This window comes from Lepidochelys kempii, chromosome 19, assembly GCF_965140285.1.
Source record: "Lepidochelys kempii isolate rLepKem1 chromosome 19, rLepKem1.hap1, whole genome shotgun sequence".
Lineage (NCBI taxonomy): Eukaryota > Metazoa > Chordata > Testudines > Cheloniidae > Lepidochelys > Lepidochelys kempii.
The window spans coordinates 3651977-3674623 of NC_136398.1; the positions used below are offsets into that span (position 1 = coordinate 3651977).

Below are 22647 nucleotides of genomic sequence, written 5' to 3' on the forward strand. Positions count from 1 at the left end.
GGGGTTAGACAACACCTGTTAGGGATGGTGTAGGTACACTTAGTCTTACCTCAGCCCAAGGGGCTGGACTACATGACCTTGCAAAGACCCTGCCAGCCCTATATTTCTATGCAATTCTACATTCTACCTGCTTAAATTTCCCCTGTGATTTCAGTAGAATACAGATTCTTTTTTACTTCCCGCTCAAACTGTTGTCTACTGTTGCTGTGCCCTGTTAAACATATCCTGTGTTTAATCCCAGAGGTAGCTGAATGTCTGTGGTGGGTTTCATGATCAGCTTGTAACATTTATGAGAGCAGCTAAGTATTCTTTGGACTGAAAGGTGCTAGTTAAGTTAAAGATGAAACCTGAACACTGTATTATCTCCTTAAGGAAACAGACAATCAATCGGATAACAAAAACTATTCAAACATATGAGCATAAAGTCCTTTCATCTTCAGGTTTGGGAAATAGAGGTGAGCAAGTAATTGGCAACTAATAATTGTATTTAATTATTTTTGCCTTCTTTAGTGTTCATGAATTGTCTACAAAAGGATCACAAAATGCTCAAATGTATTTGTTATTCAGAATCATTCATGCATTTCTGCAGCTAATTCACAAACAATTCATTGTGAATATTCACAGTATGCACCGTCATGGTTAATTTCATAAGTCACATGGAATTGTTTCAGTTCTCTGATTGGATGACTTAGGTAACAGCCTGAACTGCAAATTTTGCAATTCAAAATTAGCAAATATTCAAGGTTAAAATTCACTCTTTGCTACTGAAACTCAAATGATCACAGAAAGTGAATACAAAAGGGTCACAGACACAGTCCCTTAGAAATGTGCTTTTGAATTTCAATTAATATTTCCGATAATTTTTTCCACCATTCACTCAGCTCTAGAAATAACTATCCAAGTAATGCTCTCCACAATGCTGTCTGCTGTCTATAGTGAACAATGTTGCAATTTTTATTTTCACCTTTATATCTCTGTTGAAAAGGTAGGGTTTATTACAATTTAGCTCCTTCAATTTTTCCTTCCTAATTAAATATAATCTTCCTTTAAGTCATGAAACTGAACCCCTTCTTCATGCCTATATTAGCAAAAATAAAATAAAATATAACAATAAATGAAATCCTTAATTCAATGATTACCAGCTCGCTATAATTCAATAGCTACTGCCCCTTTTCATAAATAATGTTTTTGCTTCACATTAATTTAGAAAAATATATAGATATTTGGAAGGGTGTGCAAAGGAAAATAAAATGGAGAGTAGAAAAGAATGAAAAGATAAATGAAGGTTTGAGAGTTTCCTAAAGTTTAAATGAAAGGAATTTGATACTGGAGTTTGGTGCCGATGACAAAGGAATTTTCTTAATGTCAAACTAGATCAGCCCAGCTTCAGATGTGTAACACAGTAGCAAAGTCTTTCACACACATGCGCGCACACACACCATTCTGCCCTGTAGCATTAAGCATCACAGGTTTATTCATTTAGCAGCACAAACTCCCATTACTTTTTGGCAACGGGTATATGGGATCTTTATGTGTTTAAACAGTATAATCCATTTTACAGTAATATGCTTGAGAGGTTTTCACTGTAATTTCCTACAGAAGCGCCTGAATTTGTGTGGCTTGGATCTACATAATCTAAAAGGAGAGAACAAAGATGCAGTGTCTTTTAGAAAATGGCTATGGATCCTATACAAGCCATGTTAATGTTGCTATCAATTTGTTAAAATGTATTTAGAGTATAGAAGGGTGAAAGACCCTTCAGCAAAGATTAGACTGGAATAGTCATACAAAAAAAGACTTCTCTTCATGTAGAACTTGCTGCCAATCCACAGAACATTTGGGGAGGGCTTTAATTTGAGCTTCAAACCACAGTCATGTAGATATGCCAGTCCACCTGCCATTTTGGAGTTGGTGGGTAGCTTGGAGATTGCTCTAGGGAAAAGACACCAGTACCACTGATCTCCATCAGACACCAGTGTCACAGTGGAAAGAGCCCTGTTTTTTTTTTTCTAGTTCAAAAGCCTGCACACGGGCAAAATCACATGGGATGCCAGGCATTTTTCAGTATAATTGAAACCTTACTTAAAAGAGCAATGGGAGCATTCTCTACAGGTCTGTGAAGCTGCCGCCGTGTTCATGGGTGGGATTCTAGACATCTCATGGAAATGTACACACTGCAAAAATCTTTCATCACAGGCCCACCATGCTTTAGAAACTGCTTTAAGATGAATCCCTTATAAGATTCTGATTCTGGAACTCTGCGCCCATGCAGAACTCCCCGTTAACATCAGTGGGGCTCTGCACAGACGCAGGGGATTTGCCCACATGGGTCCTTGTTGAACTGGGGTCTTGCTCCAGACAAGGGGGGAGTTGGCAGATCTGGGTGTAATACCGACATGAGTTAAGATAAATTGTTTTGCCAAACAACCAATCTCAAGAAATTGATTCCTCCTGGTATTTTTGGTGGAAATTATTAATCAGTTAGAGCTGGTCGAAAAATGGTCCTCCACGTGTTTTTTCAATATAAAATGGCTTTTGAGCAAAACAGGAATGTTCATAGAAAAAATTCATTTTCATCAACATTTTTTACAGGAGAAACAAAATCCCAACCAGCTCTAATAATAAGTGTCAAATTGAGTCCAATAATCTGCATGGAACGGGGAGTAATCATTATGAAAGAATTATTTTAATTGCAGCTGTTAATGTATCTATACATTCTTGTTACTTTTATAATTGTTCTGATCACTTCTTGATTTGAACGGCCCTTCCTGTTTGTGGCGACAAGTTGTGTGCTCCTGAATATTTTCGGGAAAAGTCAGGAAGTGTCTCCTGCTAATACCACATCAAATACAACAAACAAAGTTCCACTTTCTCTCACCTGTTGCTTGCAGCATCTGATTACTGTCTATCTGTAATGAGTCTGCATGGAGTCAATGATGTCTCGTGGTTAGAGGAGGGGACTGCATATCAGGAGGCCTGGGTTCTGTTGCCAGCTGTCATTGGCTCACTGAACAGTTTTGAGCAATTCTCTTAACCAGCTACTTTACTCTCCATCTATGCTACTTATGTGGCCCCATCAATACAGTATCTGAGAGCCTCCCAGTCTTTAATGGATTTATCCTCACAACATTCCTCTAAGGCTGGGAAGTGTTATTATTCCCATTGCACAGATGGGAAACTGAGGCACAGAGAGACTAGGGGCCAGATCCACAAAGGTATTTAGGCCCCTAGTTTCCATTGATTTCAGTGGGAGTTAGAGACCTAAATACCCTTGAAGATCTGGCCCTAAGTGACTTGCTCAAGGTCAGAGAGTAAATATGTGGCAGAACTGTGAATTAAATGCACACCTCCCAAGTCCCAGGCTAGTCCCTAACCTGTCCTCTCTGTGCCTCTGTTTTCCCATCAGTAAAGGTGGGACTTTCTGATCTTTTGCCAACCTGATGGAGCTCACTGGATGAGACAAGATCTTTGGCTGTCATGTGTTGTTCTCAGTTATACGCAGTTCATCATAAGCAATTTTTGCTTTTGTTTTTAGAGGACATTGTGCTAAATAAAGCCAGTGTGAGCTTTTAGCCAGACATGAAAAGATCCCTCTGGTCAATGCTCAGAAAGGAAATCAGTTCAGTCCAATACTGAAGGGGTCCAGCACAAGCCAAGAGAAAATGTATCGGAGTTGTGGGGGAGTGTCTGATCACAGCCAGTGGAGACTGTGGAACAGGAAGCACCGGAGAGATGAGAATTGTCTGGGAGGTTGTGTCTTCATCTAGTCATCTCCCATGTAGAGACGGAGCTCATGCAGCTCAGGACTCGTCCAGCCGGTCCAGATGGAACAAGGACTGACCGGATCCTTCATAACCCAGCCCCGAAGTACTTTGGTGACTCAGGCTAGATAAATAGCTGAGACAGAGCAGGGAGGATTCAACCTAAGCCAAAATTTCAAGCATGTTGGATACTTCTGCCAATGAACTGAAGCTGCGGAGTTCAGCTCCAGGGCTGACTCCCCAGGCACCCCGCCATCCAGCAAGAGACCTGACCCCCCAGGAACTCTGACATCCTGCTCTAAACTTGCCGTCAGTTACAGGGATTTCATTTGGGTTCATCTCTAGCAACAGGGACATGTCAACTGGCAGCTGCTTGGTCAAAGCCTCTTTCCAGTGGGCATGTGTGACCCCCTCAGACGTCCACCATGGAGAGTGAACCTAGGGCTCAAACCAACCCAGACCTCCAGTGACTGATCCCCCTCCCCACACACCCCTAAACCTGCCCAGCTGCCAACTTCTCCCTTGCTCTGCCGGTTCCCAAGCCTCTGCCTGAGTCCAGGACCCTGCAAGTGTCAGCTCTGCCTACGTGTGCTGGTTTTGTCTTGGGGCTGCAAAGCCCAAAAAGCCTGGGAGAGGCTCTTTAAAATATGACCAGCTGAGCCCAGATGTTTTCTCAAGAGCCCTCCAGCCCAGCTGTGCAGGTCCTGGCAATGCAGAGGGGTATCCTGACTTTTGGGAGTTTCACTGAACTGAACCTTCTGGGTAAATGTAGACCTGGTCCTATTCAAATCATTAGGTATTAGAGATGGCTTCCTGTCCCCAAAGATCAAGAGTGTCTGGCATCAAGGCATTGGTTTGGTCCGCTCTGCGCAGTAGGGCATGAAGCCGGATGTTGAGAGGAAAGAACCTTTGCAAATCTACTCAAGCATGTGGATTCTTTTTCCAGCAGGAACTCTCTCTGTGACTCAGAGCCTTTATTTGATCCATTTGAGCCAACAATGGTAACCAGATGCTGCAGGGATTGGGGTGGTAAAATAATCTGACTAGAGTAGAATTTAGCACAGAGCATCTCCAAAGCATTTTACCCACTTTGGCTAATGAATCCCTATTTTAAAGAGAAAAAAACCCCTGAGGCACAGAGAGATCAAGGCCCATGTCCTCAATGGCATTTAGGCTCCTAACTTCCACTGATGTCCATTGATTTCAGTGGGAGTTAGGAGTCTAAATACCTTTGAGGATCTGGGCCTAAGTGACCTGCCAAAGGTCACAGAGGAAGAGGAGGGATGGGCCAGCGGTTAGGGAACAATCTCTGACTCAGAGACCTGGGATCTTTAGGTAATTAAGGCTTTGTACATTTTCATCTGAGACTAGGGATCTTGGATTATCAGTTAGCAAGCAAGCGATGAAGGAGGAAGGACGGTCTAGTGATTACGGAGATTTGGGCTGTGAAGACCTGGGTTTGATTCCCAGCTCTGCCAAAGACGTCCTGTGTGACCTTAGGTAAGTCACATAGCCTCACTGTGCCTCAGTTCTCCATCTGTACAATGAGGATAACAGCAATACCTGGACAGTATGAAGAGAAGACATTAAATATCATGAGGCGCTCAGATACTACAGCAAGCGGGCCAGCTCAGTACCTAGATCGAAAGCGAGCCAGTAGCTGAGCCAGGAATAGAACCTGGGATTTCCTGGCTCCCTCTGTGAGACGTAGCTGCCTGTCCGCTGAGGCAGAACAAAGAGCAATATTTTGCTTCCCGGCTCTGAGTGCTAATGTCAGTAGAGCTGGGCGGTTTGGGGAGGTTAAATGACTCGTTGTGAATCAAAGCCAAACATGCAGAGCAAGGTGACGCTTGGAGGAGGCAAATGCAGCCTGTTGCAGCTGAGGAAGTGTCCCAGGCATGTGTATTTCCAGATGAATATCATTTCTGAGCTGAGTGCCAGCATCCTGGGTTCACAGCACAAGGACGCTGCTGAGCTCCCCAGGTTTATGACTTTGCCGATATGCGGCTAATCTCATTATGTTCCAGTTGGGGCGGCAGCTTCTTAGAGCACATAGCAAGGGGATATTACACCAGAAATATACCGTGGCGAGAGCGTTTGCTAAGTGAAACAAGTGCTCCTGGCAGTGAGGCCATGCTGGACCTGAGAGCACCCAGCCTGCTGCCTACAACACCATGCAGCAAAATTCCGGCGCGACATGGGATGCTGGGGTTTGTTAAACGGCATTTCAGTACTCAGCACGCTCTGCCAGTTCCTGGCTGCTGGAGTCTGAGCTCTGCTGGGAATAGGTTGCAAGCGCTGGGCTGGGTTCATGGGCACTCCAAGTACTTTCCAAGCCAGCAGCATGGGGAGCTCTCCTGCATTTAGCCTCTGGGCGTGTATGGAGGGTGAGACATATATACAGAAAACTGTGATGCAGAAGTTGGTTCTGCAGAGCGTGTGGGTTTGAATGGCTGTACTTAAGTATTTTCATAGATTCCAAGGGACCACTGTGATCATCTAGTTAGCTCTCCTGTACCACACAGGCCAGAGAACTTCCCAAATTATTTCCCAGAGCAGATCTTTTAGAAAAACAGCCAATATTGATTTAAAAATGGTCAGTGATGGAGAATCCACTAGGACCTTTGGTAAATTGTTCCAATTGGTAATTACTCTCTCTGTTAAAAATGTGTGCCTTATTTCCACTCTGAATTTGTCTAGCTTCAACTTGAAGCCATTGGATCCTGTTGTGCCTTTCTCTGCTAGACTGAAGAGCCCTTTATTAAATACTGTATTTGTTCTCCATGTAGATACTTATACATTGTACTCATATCATCCCTTAACCTTCTCTTTATTAAGGTAAATAGATTGAGCTCCTTGAGTCTATCACTATAAAGCAGGTTTTCTAATCCTGTAATCATTCTGTGACTCTTCTCTGAACCTTCTCCAATTTATCAACATCCTTCTTGAATTGTGGGCACCAGAACTGGACACAGGATTCCAGCAGTGGTTGCACCAGTGCTAAATATAGAGGGAAAATAACCTCCTTGCTCCTACTTGAGAGTCCCCTGCTTATGTTTATTTTGGGTGTCTTACTCATTAATAGGAATATAGGAATTGCCAGACTGGATCAGATCAGTGCTCTTGGTAGTCCAGTATCCTGTCTCCAGCAGTGACCAAAACTGGTTACTTCAGAGGAAAGTGCAAGACACCTCACAATAAAATAAGTTGCCTATAGGGGAAGTTTCCTCCTCAACCCAGGCAGGTAACAGTTGGTTTATGCCCTGAAGTGTAAGAGTGTTTATAACCTGTTTCTATCCTGTCTAATGTAACTCCCTGGTTGCTCTCATTAGCCATGTAAGCATCTATTCCTTTTTTGAATCCTGATAAACTCTTGGAATCAAAGCTATCTAATAGCAATGAAATCCACAGGTTGATTGTGTGCTATGTTTAAAATAAAAAAGCTTTTAACTGGTTTAAAATTTGCTAACTATTAGTCCCCTTGAGAAAGGGTAAATACAGCCTGATTTATGTTCTCTATACCATCCATTAGTTTGTAAAGTTCTCTCACATCTGCTCTTATTTGTCTCCTCTCTGACCAGTCCCAGTCTCTTCACTCTCTCCTCGTAAGGGAGTCTTTCCATGTCTCTAATAATTTTCCCAACCCATCTCTGCACCACCTCTATTTTGGCTGTATCCTTTTTTGGAGATGGAGCGACCAGGCCTGGACTCCAGGTGAAAACATCCAGCTGAGTCCCAGAAAGGTGTTAGAATATTCTCAGCTCTATGCTCCACCCCATTCCTCGTGCATCAAAATAGTTGGCTTCTTTGGGGGCTGCTGCTGTCATGTTCATAGAGGTTTCCATGGAGTTGCCCAGGACACCACTCTAGTAATTTCAGGTTTTGTTCGTGCTCTTGTCCCGTTGGCATGTGGATATGTTTGTGGAGGGCTGATGCAGTTTATCAATGAGTCTGTTACTAAAACTGCACTTAATTTAAACCCGTCTAAGCAGATCCCACTGCTGCCAGCACTTCACAGGCAGAATTCACAGTGGAGTCAACAGATGGGCTGGGTGCAGACTGGCAGCATGTTCAGGCAACTCTAATAAACTAACCTCAAATCCTGCCCTCTCCTCCATGACAAGAGCGGGTCTTGGACACTGTAGGACTTGTATGGCTGAACTGCACCAGGAGCAGAGGCAGGACCGGGGGGAGGCAGGGAGCTCCTGCATGCCACCAAACTCAGTTCCTTGGGGCACCTTCCTAACCAGCACTGCGGGACCATAGCGGGGATCTTGTGGTCAGAGGAAAAGCTTGTGGGCTCTTGGCTATAAAGATCTGTCAATCATTCTCCCTTGACAAAGGGATGTGCATCTGTGCTGGAGGATAGTGTAAGAATAAGGTGGCAGTAGCCCCCACTGACCTCATCAGGGACATTCTGTACCCTATCTTATCCCTACCAAGCTCAGTTACTCAGAAGGAGGATCTGTGCCCCGCAAGCAATGAAGTTTTGCCCACTAAGCTTGTTAGCTCCATGCAAGGCACTTAAAGAAGAGTTTTTCATTAGTAAGAATAGTCAATTAACAGCATAAATGTGTTAATTAATTTTTTTAAAAGCTGGTGTCAGGTTCATGTTGCTGCTGTGAACTGAGTTTGCCTGGTGGCTTTATTGGTTTGTTTAGATTTATTCACACACACGCACACACACAGTCCCCGCTCCATGGGCTGTGGGAGCCCCTTGACGTAACTAGAACTGCAATCTTTCAGTCAAAAATTGTTTTTGATGAAAAATGGCCTTTGTTTAAAAAAAAACCCGAAAAATTGTTTGGGTTTTTTTTTAATTTTTTTTCCAATTTTTGGATGGAAAAAACTAAATCAGAAAACTTTTGAGTTTTCAATTGTCCCTCCTTTTGCTCCAATTTCCAGTCTCGCTGCCCCCCACCCCCCACACACACATACTCCTCTTCAGGGACAAAATGATAAAAAGGAGAAGGGGGGAAGGAAAACCAAAATCCAAACATTTTCAGGTTTTCGGAGTTGACAGGGGTGTTAAAATCTGAACGTAGTCATAAGAATCTTCAAGAAAATGACTTTTTTTAAATATTTGCAAAGCATAATTAGTCTTTTTGGACCAGCTCTAGGTATAACTCCAATCCGACATCACAAATGCCCAAACAGAACGCCGGGGCAACAGCACAATTCAATAGAATTCAGCAGTAGCCAGCTAGGCCATGCAAAAGCTCAAATCACCCAGCTTTGCAACAAACCAGTGTAGAAAAAAAGGGCGTCTATCGAGATATGCAGGAGAGTGGCACCCTGGGCTCTGTCGGCTGGTGCTCTGGCTAAGCTGTGTGCAATGGGACAACTCAGAGCAAAAGAAGGGAAATTGGAGGTTCCTTTAGAATCTATGAATGGGGCCTGACCTCCCCTGCCCCAGATCTGATCTACCACCTTATCCTCTCTCCATCTCCCATTCCTGGGTTGGTGCCTTCTGTCATCCTTGAAACAGCCTCCCATCCTCCTCTCAAGCCCTGTTTCACACTCCTGTCCCATAGAGTCTCCCACACACATCTCCTCTCCTTTAAAGAGCATTTGTATGTGATCTGTTATGTAGTAGCTTGAGTGACAGCTCCAGAAAGTGCAGTGACTTGACCAAGGCAGTAGACAGTGACGGAACCTGAACCAAAAACCCAGGGGACCTGATGCCAAATCTACTCTAATCCTGAGATCATGTGTGATGGCCGCTGTCTTGGCCAATACCAGAGACAGAACTGGAGACTTCCTGAGCTAAAAGCATGAATCCCAACAGCTTGAAGTAAAAAGCCGGTTGGGCTCAGGGGGGCACATCTAACATACACTGCCAGTGGGTCACGCACACACCCTCGAGGCATCAACTCATGAGGAACAATCCACGTTCCAAATTCACATCTCCCCAAAGGAAAGGCCATGTCAGTGTAACTTTTAAAGAACGCACCCAAGGAGCAGCCCAGCCACCTTCTCTGAACCTGGCTTTTAAAAAAGGCTTTTCCACTTCCAACAAAGGGGAAAGAATTCATTTAAAAACATCTAATTAAGCAGTAAGTCATGACAAGGTTCGTGAAACTCAGAGATAACACATGCCTGGGAGGCATTCTGAAGGCTGAGACAAAAAACAAGGCCTTCCACTGTGCTTGCCGTATGTTATCTCACATTAACACACACCTTGTTGTATCCTGCTGCAGTTATAAGACATTAAAATATCATTTTAATGAAGGGGTGCTTATGCAGGCACGGGTCAGAGTAAAAAACTTTCTTTTAATCTTTTTGTCTGTGATTATTGGGGGGTAGGGGGTGTATACACTGGAGGGAAACAACACCTCACCCAAATACTGGATACAGTCTTACAACTACAGGTCTTTGTGGCCTTGTATTTTACAGAATGACACCACATCTTCCCTTTCTCATGGCAGGATATGACGTTACACTAATCTCTTATGAATATACTTAATTCATTAACTGTTTTTTACCCTTGCCATATCAGGCTTCATGTTGTATTAATTAATCTGAATTCTACAACACATACTGAAATTAACAAAAAATAAAATCACTCCCCTACCACCACCACCATCAAACTCTACCAAGGCCCATCCTACCACTGGCCTACACAGGAAGCTCCCCCTGAAAATTCTACGTGTGAATCAGGGCTTTTAATTTTGCAGGAGGATTATTTTTTATCTTGAAACCTGAAAATTGTGCGCAGGATTAGTCTGTGTAACTACCTATTTCTCATTCTCCCTCCTTCATTCCATCCATTAGTTTGTTACATCACTTGTTGCATTTAGACGCTAAGCTCTCTGGGGTAGGAACTCTTTGTTACTATGGGTCTGCACAGCACAATGGGGTCCTGATCCTGATTGGAGCTATGACACTTCCACTATCAACAGCAAAATATCCTCAGCTGACAAATCAAACAAATCAAAATAAAGACAGCAAGACCCTGATACTGCTGCCTCTGAAATCAAAGGAAGATTTGCCACTTCCTTCAGAGCAAGCAGGATTGGGCCCTAAACCTGCAAGTGCATTGGATGCAAATAGATATTTACGTTTGGTGCATGTTTTATTTTGCTGATACTTAAGAATTATGACACATCAAAGCCATTTATTTATTTATAGGGCTTCATTGTAGACATCTAATCCATCACTCTCTTTCTAGGTACTCATCTGATCCTCCTGACTGTTGCATCTAAGCACCCATTGCCATACCATCATGACGATGCAAGAGCTTTTTGGGCAGACATGCCCTCTGCTGCTCTCACAATGAATATGTGTCTTAAAGGCACAAAGGTACCTAAGAGATTTTTGTTTTCTTTTGAACAAAAAGACTTTATCAGAAAGTTTCAAACATTCCAGAAAGGGCGTGAATGTGACAACCAAATAAACCTCCTTATTTCTGAGATCAAACTGCAGCCGTTCAGTGTAAAACTCAATGGCACCGTGCTCAATTTGACATACGGAAGAAAACTTCCCTCCACCTTCTAAAAGCCAGCAAAGTGAGGACTCTTTAAGCTACCCCATTTTGAGCTCCAGCTGATTGTTTTTGGACATGTGTTGCTGTTTGTCTGAAGATGCTTTTTAATGTCAGAGTGTGAGCAGCTGTCTCACGCCTCAAAGACACTACGACAGCAGGTGAAAGAGAGCAGAAAATGCCATTTAGCTGAATCTATCAGGACAGCCAAGGCCTGCACTGAATTTGCACTGTGAGCTCAGAGGCATTGTTTGATTGTTCTGGTTAAATTATGGTGTTGAGAAAAATATATTCCCCTTCTCAGTTAAGGCTTGATCTGAAAAATGGTTATGGAAAAGAGGCATTTCTAAACCACTTTCCAACAAGAGAATGAATAAACAGGTTTGTGTGGCGGGTGAGTGGGTGTGTGCACGTGTGGGATAGTCACAATATCTGTATCACCCTGCTTTAGCTATTTAAGATTTTACATATTTTCTTCTGAAACTAAAAATTTCTTATCACTTACCATTGTTAGTAATGGGGGGACGGATGGTCCAGTGGTTAGGTCACTAGCCTGCGACTCAAAAGATCCAGCTTTAATTCCCGTCACAGGCTCCCTGTGTGACCTTGGGCAAGTCACTTAGGTTATGTCTACACTGCAACTCAAGGTGTGACTACAGCATACTTCAATCTAGCTGGTGTACGGAACAGTGGTGGATGCAGCTTTGGCACAAGCTAGCCACCATAGTACAAGCCTGCTGGGGACTGTGCATATGTACCCAGGTTGCTGGCCCACATCGGGGTCTGTGCTGCTGTATCCTCATTGGTATTGTTACCCATGCTAGCTAAATGGGTATGCTGCAATGACCCCTTCGTCTGCAGTGTTGATGTACCTCTAATCTCTCTGTGTCTGAGCTAAAGCCCATTGAAGTCAGGCTATGCCAGCACCTATATTAGGATTCAGCAAATGCCTCACAATGTTCTCTGGATATTCACTTGACTGAAACACAGGGTTTTGTTAGCCTATGTTCATCCTCCATCCCACAAAGATTCTAGCAAATGTGTTTACTGGGATAAATGTTCATGGAAACAGTGAATTTAAGACAATTATAAGAATATTTGTGGAAAGTGAATTATGAATGCATATTTGCAACCAAAATCTGGCTAAAAGGTCTGCACATCCAATCAGGGAATAGAAACAATCCTATATGATCGTATAGGACCCATCAAAACTAACCTACACAGCAACTTCTGAATAGTCACAACAACAAAGTGCTCTTGAACAATCTACAGACCAAGAATTATCCATAGAAATTACCCAGGAAATAATAACAAATAAAGGATAAATCTGAGAACATTGTAAATTTGCTCAGAGATGATTTGTGAAAAACAAAGAGGCTCCTCCATTCCCTGAATAAATTGTTCAGTCTGCAATGATATCTCCACAAACCATGGAACCTTCTTGCAGGCGCAAATCCCCAGCCTGCTGCCATGCTTAAGGAGCTGGATAAGAACAAAATCTGGCCCTAAATTCTCTAGCCCTAACTGTCCGTGCTACAAACTGTGGTGCGCATGGCTATATCATTGAGAGAAATAGTGTTGTTATGCTTTATGCGTACCTCACCTTTAAATGTCGAGGAGTCTCCCTGTCTGCTGCTTGGGAGCTGTCATTTTGTCTTTCCTTTCAGATGCAGAATGTTGGGAGTGAGTCACACACTCTGGACTGATCCCCCCTACCTTCCACTCTGTGCAATCCACTGAATCTGTGCAAAGTGTGTGCAGTTGGGTGTAGGAAATGCCAGCAAATCAACCAGCAGTGTTTTATACCTGCCATGCACAGGGGTAAATGACTACACAAGGTGCAGGGCTATTGGGACTCAGGCTCACATTCCCTTCCTCCCCCCTGATACTTAATATTTGTTCGTTCTTTGCTGCTTTTCTCAATCTTAAATAAAAGCAACTTAGACAGAAGGAGCCATGTTTAGCTCTGCGAGTCTGAGAAAACACAACAGATCCATATCAAACCACTTACTTCATCTCTTAAAGCTACATAGAAATGGTCTATGATGACACTAGCTACCAAAACTACTGACGTTAAAAAAACCCAACCAAATATTTTGGCAATAAACCCTCAAACTAAATGAAATCTCCTCAGTTGTGACCCTACCTGCTGTTGCAAGTATCTGAATGAGATGTCTGCAATATTGAATAACCGCCCTCTGCTGCAGCTTTACTCCATTGCCAAACAGATTGCATTAAATCTCAGTCACTCAAGGTTAGTATCAATTTGTGCAAAGGGAATATGGATCTGCTCCAGCCAGATCTATAATTATGGTCGCTGTACTAAAGAGATGAGGCATAATGCACCCTAGGGACTCCCAAGGTGACAGACTATACAGGCAGAGCTACTGTTTACAGGCATCAGAGATCTTTGTTGGGAAAGTTAGAGCGGTCTCTTAATATTTTGCTGCCATTTTTCGGCTCAAGTTTTCTGTAAAATGATTTCATAGCTTGGGACATGAGAATCTTTCAGATAAAGATGGGAAAAGGTCAGTTTAAAGTTTATGGAGTGGATGATGGAAGTTTTGTTGACCAAGTGAGTTAGCCTTATCTCAGCACTTAGAAAGGAGTTTTTTCCCCTTTTCCCCTGCAACGATTTATATTAGATTTGTGTCAGGGAGATCCATTGTGGGGAAGTTATGGATTAAACTTGCCTGATGCAGTAAGATTAAAGTGCAATTCTTGCAATACTGGGTGCTCTTTACATTTATCCATAACATCTAGAAGAGAGAAATATACTCAGAAATCCCCACTATAAATGTGTTCATCTCATAACTTTTATTCCCTGACTGTAAATTGCTTAGAATTTGTCTATGCAGGTTTTTTAAAATTAAAAAAAATTGAAATTCATTCTTTCAGTGCTGCCAGGGCAGGGAAGGGTGGATCCCGCAGAGAAAATGCAACAATATGTGCTTTGGTGTCTAGCGAATAAAAATAGCAACCCCAGACTGGAGCAAATCCTGAGGGTCCTTATTCGCTTCTCCCTTAGTGTTTACGCAGGTAAAATTCCCAGTTACCTGGAGCAAGGGCTTCCAGATTTGACCCTGAAGTAAGCAGAGGTGAGTGAAGAAAGAATGATGCAATATCACCTCAAAATAAATAAGGCTGCAAGGTAATTAGTTCTGCCTACTTCCAGTTAACAGCTCCACTGTTTATTTACTATTGACTAGCAACTCCTGGCTTACAATGCAAAAACATATCTTCCCTTCAGACATGCAAAGCAGAATGGGCAGTTATTTGAGGATTAACATACCATTAACCATGGCTATAGATATAAACTCTGGACAATGTTAAGGGCCTGATCGGCTCCCACTGATGTGAATGAGATCTTGGCCACTGACTTCAGTCAGAGAAGGATCAGGCCCCCGTTTCTTTTTGAGTCAAAATATGCCCACTCTTGTAGGTGTTGCGGAGTTGTTAATCAAAAAGGGGAAACAGACAGGAGTTACTGAGCCCAAACTGCCGAGTGTAACGGGACTGAGTACCAAGAGAAAAGTACAGGGTCTGATCCTGCAAGCATTAACTAGGGAGCAGAATATGTAGTGCTGTCAGAAACCCCACTGGCTAGGCATGGTAAAGTACTGCACCCTCTAGTGAGGGTTTTCAAGATCTGGCCCACACGGTCACCTCCACCCCAGAGCAGGATGCACGGGCACTGTTTAAGGCCCATAGGCCTCTTGCTGGCCACCTGTACCAGAGGGAATTCCACTCTCACTACCTTAAAAATGAGGGACACCTTTCTGTGGTTTAAAAACTTGCCCATGAAACATGCCATGGGCCCAATCCTGGGGCTCTTATTCTGGCAGAACTCTGTTTTGCTAAGGAAGGCAGGATTGGGCCCCAGGTTTAGAAGGCTGGTTGTCTTTCTTTCTCCGTGGAAAGATATGGTTCCTGGGCAGAAGTAAAGCTCCCTGTTACATTAGGGACATGGAGGAGAGCTGGGGATTCTTTTGGTTTTTTGCAAAGTAGATCTTTTTCAGATACACATTTGCAGCTATTGCTCATGTAAAAGTTTCCCTAACTGCCTCCTTGCATCATAACACAACAATTCGGACTGTGTTATTGCTGAGCCACCAAAATGTTTTGGAATACATGATTAGAGATTATCTGTTTAGTTTGCACACTCTGCACTCTCATTTACGAACTTCACAATCAGTTTCTGCATGTACATACAGAGAGATCTGGAAATTGTGTGCAAGGCTTTAAAGACACTATACTGGGGAAAACAAAAACAAAAATCTGATTACTCTCCAAAACATATTGTCCGTCTTTATTCTAAACGTAGCAGTTTGCTCGAAAAGAAACCTGATTGGAAATTATTCATGGGCACTGAAGTTGCAGAAGACTTGTATCTACTTGCCTTTTCTTTTCAGACTTTTTTTCCCCCCTTGAGACACTGCAAAATCTTCAGGATGCAGGCCTGGCTTTGTAACAATAATGATAATTCCAATTTGGGAGACAGAGATTTTCTAAATAATCATAAATTTTGACAAGTGAAGAGGGGAACACCCTCCCTTCACCCACTGTAATTACACCCAAACTTTCCAGACTTGTATTCGCATTGAAGCATATTTTAAAACTGTTATCTCTGATGCTTTTGGCACACACAAAAAAGCAAATGTACAGCAAACACTTATGTGTAATGAGAGCGCAAACACACACTGGAGCCTGTTGTAATGATTTCTCATGCAATGGTATTTAATGAAATGCCTCTTATATGTTCTAATTAAAGCTAAAATAATTATGGTTGTTAATGCTTCACTGAAATGCCTTCTGTAATGAAATTTTATTCTTGGAATAACAATTTTCCTGTAAAGGGTACTGTAATGTACGATGGTTTTTTCTTTTCTTTTTTTTTACTATGTAATGACTACCATCAGTGCACCATTAATGTCGATTGGAGCTTTGCCTGAATAAAGATTTGCAAGATTAGACCCAGTAAGAAAGGATTCTGATCTCTGCTAATCTCAGTGATTTACTCTAGGTTCCAACTGGTGAAATTAAGATCAGAAGTTGGGTTCAAAAGGTTTACCCCCACCCCTCACACCCTTTCTTCTTAAAACACAGTATAAATAATAGAGAGGCCTGATTTCTCTATTGCTCTATACTTTGTAGAATATAATCATTTACACCAGTGCAAAGTTAGTGTAAGATACTACCACTCTGATTTCATAGGGGTTTACACACCCACTTTGCACTAGTGCAAATGATTGTACAAATTGGAGGGCAATAGTGAAGCAGGCCCCAATTCTACAATCTTTACTCAGGCAAAACTCCCATTGACTTTACTGGTGTTTTGCTTGAGCAGGAGGACTGCAGCCCCAGGTCTCTCATTATTAACCCAGTTCAGGTGTCACTCAGATATTATCAGATATAGTTATCTCAGGAACCTTTGCATCCCTCTGAACTTCAGAAACCTGAAACTGCCCATATTAACTGTCACCACTAAACCTTTAAAGAGGGCTGTGGTTTTGTCCCTGTGCTTGTGTTTAATGGCTACACGTATCAGTGGTTAAACAGCGCTTTCTATCTACATGTTTGCTCTCTTCAAAATGTGAAGGGAAGCCAAGAGCAGGGTTTGACTATTTCATACAAGTTATTATCCCAGGGAGCCGCATAAATCGATCATGGTCTTAACGCTCTCGACAATACTCCGATGAAGTTTTTATTAGAAAAATATTTCACAGAGTTTCACAGAGCTATTTTAACCACGGGTCTTTGTTTTCAAGCAGATGGGGGCGTTTAACAGGTAGAGGCGAATCAGTCGTAAATTAGGAAAGACACTCTCAGTGACACCAGAGACCGTCAGCTACGTGTGTGTACACTTTGTGCGGGGCTGTATTTATGGCTCAAGTTTCTCTGACTGTCATTATTGCAATCCGGTTTCAGAGTAACAGCCGTGTTAGTCTGTATCCCCAAAAAGAAAAGGAGGACGTGTGGCACCTTAGAGACTAACCCCTTTAATTGAGCCTAAGCTTTCGTGAGCTACAGCCCACTTCATCGGATGCATTCAGTGGAAAATACAGTGGGGAGATGAATGCATCCGATGAAGTGAGCTGTAGGTCAGGAAAGCTTAGGCTCAAATAAATGGGTTAGTCTCTAAGGGGCCACAAGTCCTCCTCTTCTTATTATTGCAATCCGTTTTCCTGACCATCAGAAATAGGGAATAAACTAAAGAAAAAATATCGCGTTACCATGGCAGGCGTTATTAATGTGCGGGTTACATTCTGCTGTCGGTCATTAGGGTTTACGCTGGTGAAATAGTGTTGAAAATCAGTGGCCTTGATTTGCGCTGGTGCAAGGAAGAGTAATTTGGCTGCATCTTTGGACAGGGAGGAAGTGTTTGGGGTTCAGGTGGGAGGCTGGTTTCGATTCTTTGCTTTAACTGGGGGAAGGTAGTCAAGGCTTATCTTTAGAAATTTAGGGAAATAGAGGGCTCTTGAGTAGAAGCGGGCTGAATAGGTGCAAAGTAGAAATATTTTGCACAGAATGAGATGAATGCGACTTCCCCTGTTTCATAAAAAAGTGTTTTCAGAGAGAGCGAGAAAGAGACCCCGGGACGATCAGTAAATACACCGAGTTCTCAGCAAAACCTCCAGAGCGTTCAGACGCTGTTTTATCTCCCGGGTCTCGGGGCATACTTCACAAAGTGACTGTTTAACGTTTGAAACAACCCACTATTAACCTCCCGCTGAATGCTCGGCCTGTTTGATTTGGAGTCGAATTTAATTTGGGAAGGTTAAAAATAATCCGCTCAAGTGGGGCTCCCAAATTAATCCCAAATAATCCGCTCAGGTGGGGCTCCCAAATTATCTTCAGTTGGCGTTAGGATCAACTGCGCTCAGCTGAAGTCAACTCCATTTCCCTGACATCAGCTCGCTTCGCTTTTCCAATTTCTCCCCAACAAGGATTTTGTTTTACACGGTCAGGGAGCGACTGGAGTCTGGGACAGGGAGGCAAATTCTGCATTTGCTTTGACTAGTATTCATTCGGATGGCGGGTCCGATCCTCAACCCTTTGTCGAATTAAAAACAAAACAAAATTGAAATCAGGGCAGGATCTGGCCCTTGGCTTTTGTAAGGTTAGAAATAAATGGACTCTGTCATGGGACAGCAGCATCAGACTCAGTGAGAACCGATGGCGGGGAAACGAGGTCAGGATCCGAATCAAGGGGGTGAGAGAAGCTGCGAAATGGCTGAGATCAGAAACGAGAGCCCCTGCGATAAAGCAGCGGGAATGGGTTGTAAGCGCCTAGGAGTCCCCCGCCGAGGGGAGCAGCAGTGACATGCCTACAAGACTCAGTTTCCCCGACCTGGTCTTTAATCCCAGGCTCTGGAAATAACCCGGGGTTTACAAAGCGCCTTGAAATCGTTTAAACATCGAGTCTAACGTAAGAGTGTCAATGGATAAATATCTCTGGGCCCATCGAGATCCGTGGGCTTTCTATTTGAAACCTTCCCCCCCCCCCGCTTTGGCAGTCCGGCTAGATGTACGGAAGTGCAGTTAATTCGCAGATGAGCTAAACGACACCAGTCACCCCATTAGGAAGGGTTTGTTTTTCCTTTGAACTGTTCCCGGGGATTGTAACTCGCCTGGCGAGCTCTTCCCCGGCCGGCCAGAGGCACAACGGCCTTGCGCGGCCTCTTGGGCTTTGTTGTTTTGCAAAACAAGATGAGAAAATAGTCTCGAAGCTGCATTTCATTAGAGCCCTTTACGGGGGGCATCCCTCCCCTCCGTCCGCTGCCCGCCCCAGCGCCCTGGGAGAAGAACATCCCGTCGACACGTTTCTTCCTCGCTATCTTCTTCTGCTGAGCGTTGTGGGGGGCGGGGGGCCGCAAAGCAAAGCGTGACCCGAGCCCTTTGAGGCGCACCATGCAACGGCCCGGGACTCCTCAAAACAGCCGGCCCGGCCGAGTGGGACCGGCGGCTCCTGCCCGCCCGGGGAACTTCCTCGGGAACCTTCTCGGCTCGGCTCCCGGGCCCGGGGAGACCTGCGCCGGCCGCGGGACGGGCTTGGCTTATGGCTGATCAAGTCCCTGCGACTGGCTGCGCCCCCGGTTCGAGTTCAAGGGGGTGAACTAGCGGGAACTCCCCGGGTTTTACACCCCCCCCCCGCAGACCGGCAGAGGCTGCCCCCCGCGCGCCCCCTCAGTCAGCAGGGGCTCATGGAGAGGGAGGACTGACAGCGACTCCAACGCAGCTGGGAGGGCTGATCCTTCACACCGAGATGAAATCTCATCCTCTCCTGCCCCCTGATATTCGTCTCATTTCCCGAGGAGCCCTTTTTGCTGTGGCATTCTCAGCCTGTTACCCTGTTTGGGTTTCTCTCGCTTTCTTATCTCTTTATTTTTTAAAAATGACCCAGTCTCATCCAAAGCAATGTTGCTGCCAAGAGCCCAAAGACCCTCTCTCTTTGTGGTGCCTTGCTCTGGTGCAAAGCACGGACCATTTCATGAACAAGAGAAACTAGTCTTGAAAAAGAAAAGAAAACCGCATGCGGGTCTTCCTGTGACACCTTCACTCTCCGGGGCCAGGGGCCACTTTCTCTCTCTGCATTAATGCGACCCCAGACGCCTCTCTAGTCTAAACCCCTAGTTTAGTCCGAAATCAATATAAACTCGCCCGTACCATTGTTTTGGCCCAGACTGAGACTTGGCATACCGAGGTCCGATTTTTAAAAAGTAGATTTACAACAACAACAACAACAAACAAAAGAAGGAAGCCAATTCACTGGCTTGCTCAGAAGGGATCCAAGGTTTCGGCGCCGACCGAAGAAGTCTGCAGGCCAAACGCAAGGCAGGGCAGTTTGCAGTCACGGTTGCAGATGCCTTTTATGTTGCGTTAGTCGAGAAAGTCTCGTTCCAAAATACAGCGCGGTAATTAATTGTCCCTGGTCTTTGTTTGTTTTGTATTCAAATGGCTTCCCGGGAATTCCTCCCGCTTTTGTCCCGACTTTAATCCGGCTTGATGGGGGTGCGCGGGGGGAGAGGGGGGCTGTGTGGAGTGTGACCCAGATGCTGTGGTCTCGAAACCAATTGCTCTGCGTTCGGGGGTAACTTTTGACAGCAAACTTCGCCCTGGCGGCGCAGCGCCATCAGCGCGCAGTGAATGCTTGAACCTTTGCACGGACTTTTTAGGAACCTGCCCAGCGATTATGAAGCCAACCCCTGAAGGTCCCCGAGTCGCTGCTGGAAGGAACCAGCATTTTTCTGCCTATTACTGCGCAGTGACTTTTGGGGGGGTTGTCGCTGTTTGGGGGAGAGCGAGGGATGTGGACGCGGAAATTTATTTTTAAAAGTGCTAACCAGGTTTGCCCATTTCTCCATAACCCCTGGGAGCTGTTACGGTCCGTTGGGTAAATGCAGTTTCCAAACCGGGAACACATTCCGAGCTCTCCTATTTAGAAATGCTGCTCTGGAGATATTCTAGTCCAGGGATAAATAACCTGTGAGATCACCGCTCGGCTGCTCTCGGCAGCACCAGCCGCGTGTCGGGGCTCAAGAGGCGGGACAAGTTCCTGGAAGAGTTTGCAAACTACGCGCCCCGTCCTGCATATCTTTACCCAAGCGAGCAAGTCTGTACCGGGCCGGCCTGAGCCTGCATTCCCCGGCCACCCAAACCCGGGGGTGCCGGAGCGAGGCGGGATTGGCTAGCACCTTTGCACAGGTGGCTCCTGAGGCAGGCTCTCCTAGGCCGGGCTTTGTTTTTAAATTGTCTAATTGAGAGCCCCAGGTCTGCCGGTTCAATAGCAGAGCCAGCCAGCCTGCAGGCCCCTGGAGAAAACGGCTCCGCTTTGATTTTCTGTCTCGTATAACCAGGAGGTTTTGCCACCCACCCCCGGGCTGGAATTCCAGGCTCAGGGCTGGTTCCCCTCGGTCCCCAGCCAGCTCAGGGAGGGGGATGTAGTAACTTTGGCCGTACCGCCCTCAACCCCTGTGGGCGACTTGGATGGGGCCATACCTTGCCCAGAATCCCTGAGCCCGAGCGTGGCTGAGCGGCAGCCGACCTGCCACCCGCAGCATCCCGCTCGGATTGGCCCGGGAGTGTTGCCCTAAATCTGAACAGACAAGTTTCGATGGGCCGGAGCCTGCCCGGATTCCTGTGCAGAGAGTTAGCTGGGGAGTTGTATGGGGGGGGAATTTACTGGGGGAGGCGGGAGTGCAGTGACTTGCTCCGGTGTCTGGGTCCCATCCTGGCTGTGCCAATGACGGGCTACTTGGCCTAGGGTAAGACCCAGATCCAAAGCGCACAGGGGCCAGCAGCTAGATTCTTTCCATCGGCCCCTGTAAGGCAGGGATACTATTCACCGGGGGGGGCGGAGGGGGGCGCTGGGTGTTATTCATCATTATGGAAGAAGGTTTGGGGCACGAGACGGACAATTAGACATAACGTCGCTGGTCAAAGCCCTCTGGCCCCCGGAGACGCGTTTCTCCTTCTTCCGACTGTTTGTGCGCGTTTTGCTGGGCTTTCCCTGGAGTTTGACTGCTCTGGCTCCCGGGCCATTCCCGGCGTGTCACCCTGTAGGATGGTTGCCTTGGCCACATCCGCCGAGATGCCCACGGGCCGGTTTCATATGGAGCTGGCTGAATGGCTCCGCCACAACTGCGGGGCCTTTTATTTCTTATTCCGCTCTCCTTTTTCCCCAGGCGCTTTCAACCCAGCAGGTCTCGTTTTTTAAAAACTATATTTGACTTTGCTAATGTTATTTTACTGACCCACCTCAAACGGGACATTTTGATTCTAATGGGTGACTTTTTTAAAAAAACAAAAAGGCAACTGTAACTTTGTCTGCGATGAGCACAGACTGTAAGAGCCCCAGCCCCGCCGTGAACCCAAGGTCTTTCCAATGCTGATCAGCGAGCCCGGATGGGATCCCAACCAAAGTCAGATTCTATTTTTAAAAATATTTTCCTAATTATATTTACTCTCCTGGGGAGGGGGCCGAAGAGACACTCCCCGCCCCCTCCCCCCCGCCAGCTTCGGGAATTCGCAACGATTTCACTTAGCCAATCAATCGGGCGAAGTGCAATCGATCGGGAGCTGCCGGCCAGGACAGTAAATAATCAATAGTAGATAATCACCCCCGAACTCTCCCGCTTTCTGCAAGATCGCGACTGCTCTTACCAGGAGCTGGGATTGGTGCAGTTTAAAAAAAAACCACCACCACCACCCATCCCTGCTCCACAGTGGTTTATTGTACCACTCCTGTTCCCGGCTGCTGAAGGCGCCGATCCAAAGCCAACTAAAATCCATGGAAGTCTTTCCATTGGCTTCCTTCGGCTTTGGATCAGGCCCCGTGTCCACTAGCTTGGAGCCTGTTCGGAGAGGGTTGTAGAGAAGTCCCCCCACCCGACCCCAGCACCC

General features: G+C 45.3%; 1 protein-coding gene across 5 annotated transcripts in view; it reads right to left on the reverse strand.

Annotated features, from left to right (window-relative positions):
* TFAP2E (transcription factor AP-2 epsilon) overlaps positions 1-22647 on the reverse strand; it is a 50766-nt gene that overhangs the window by 19902 nt on the left and 8217 nt on the right. The window lies entirely within an intron of this gene.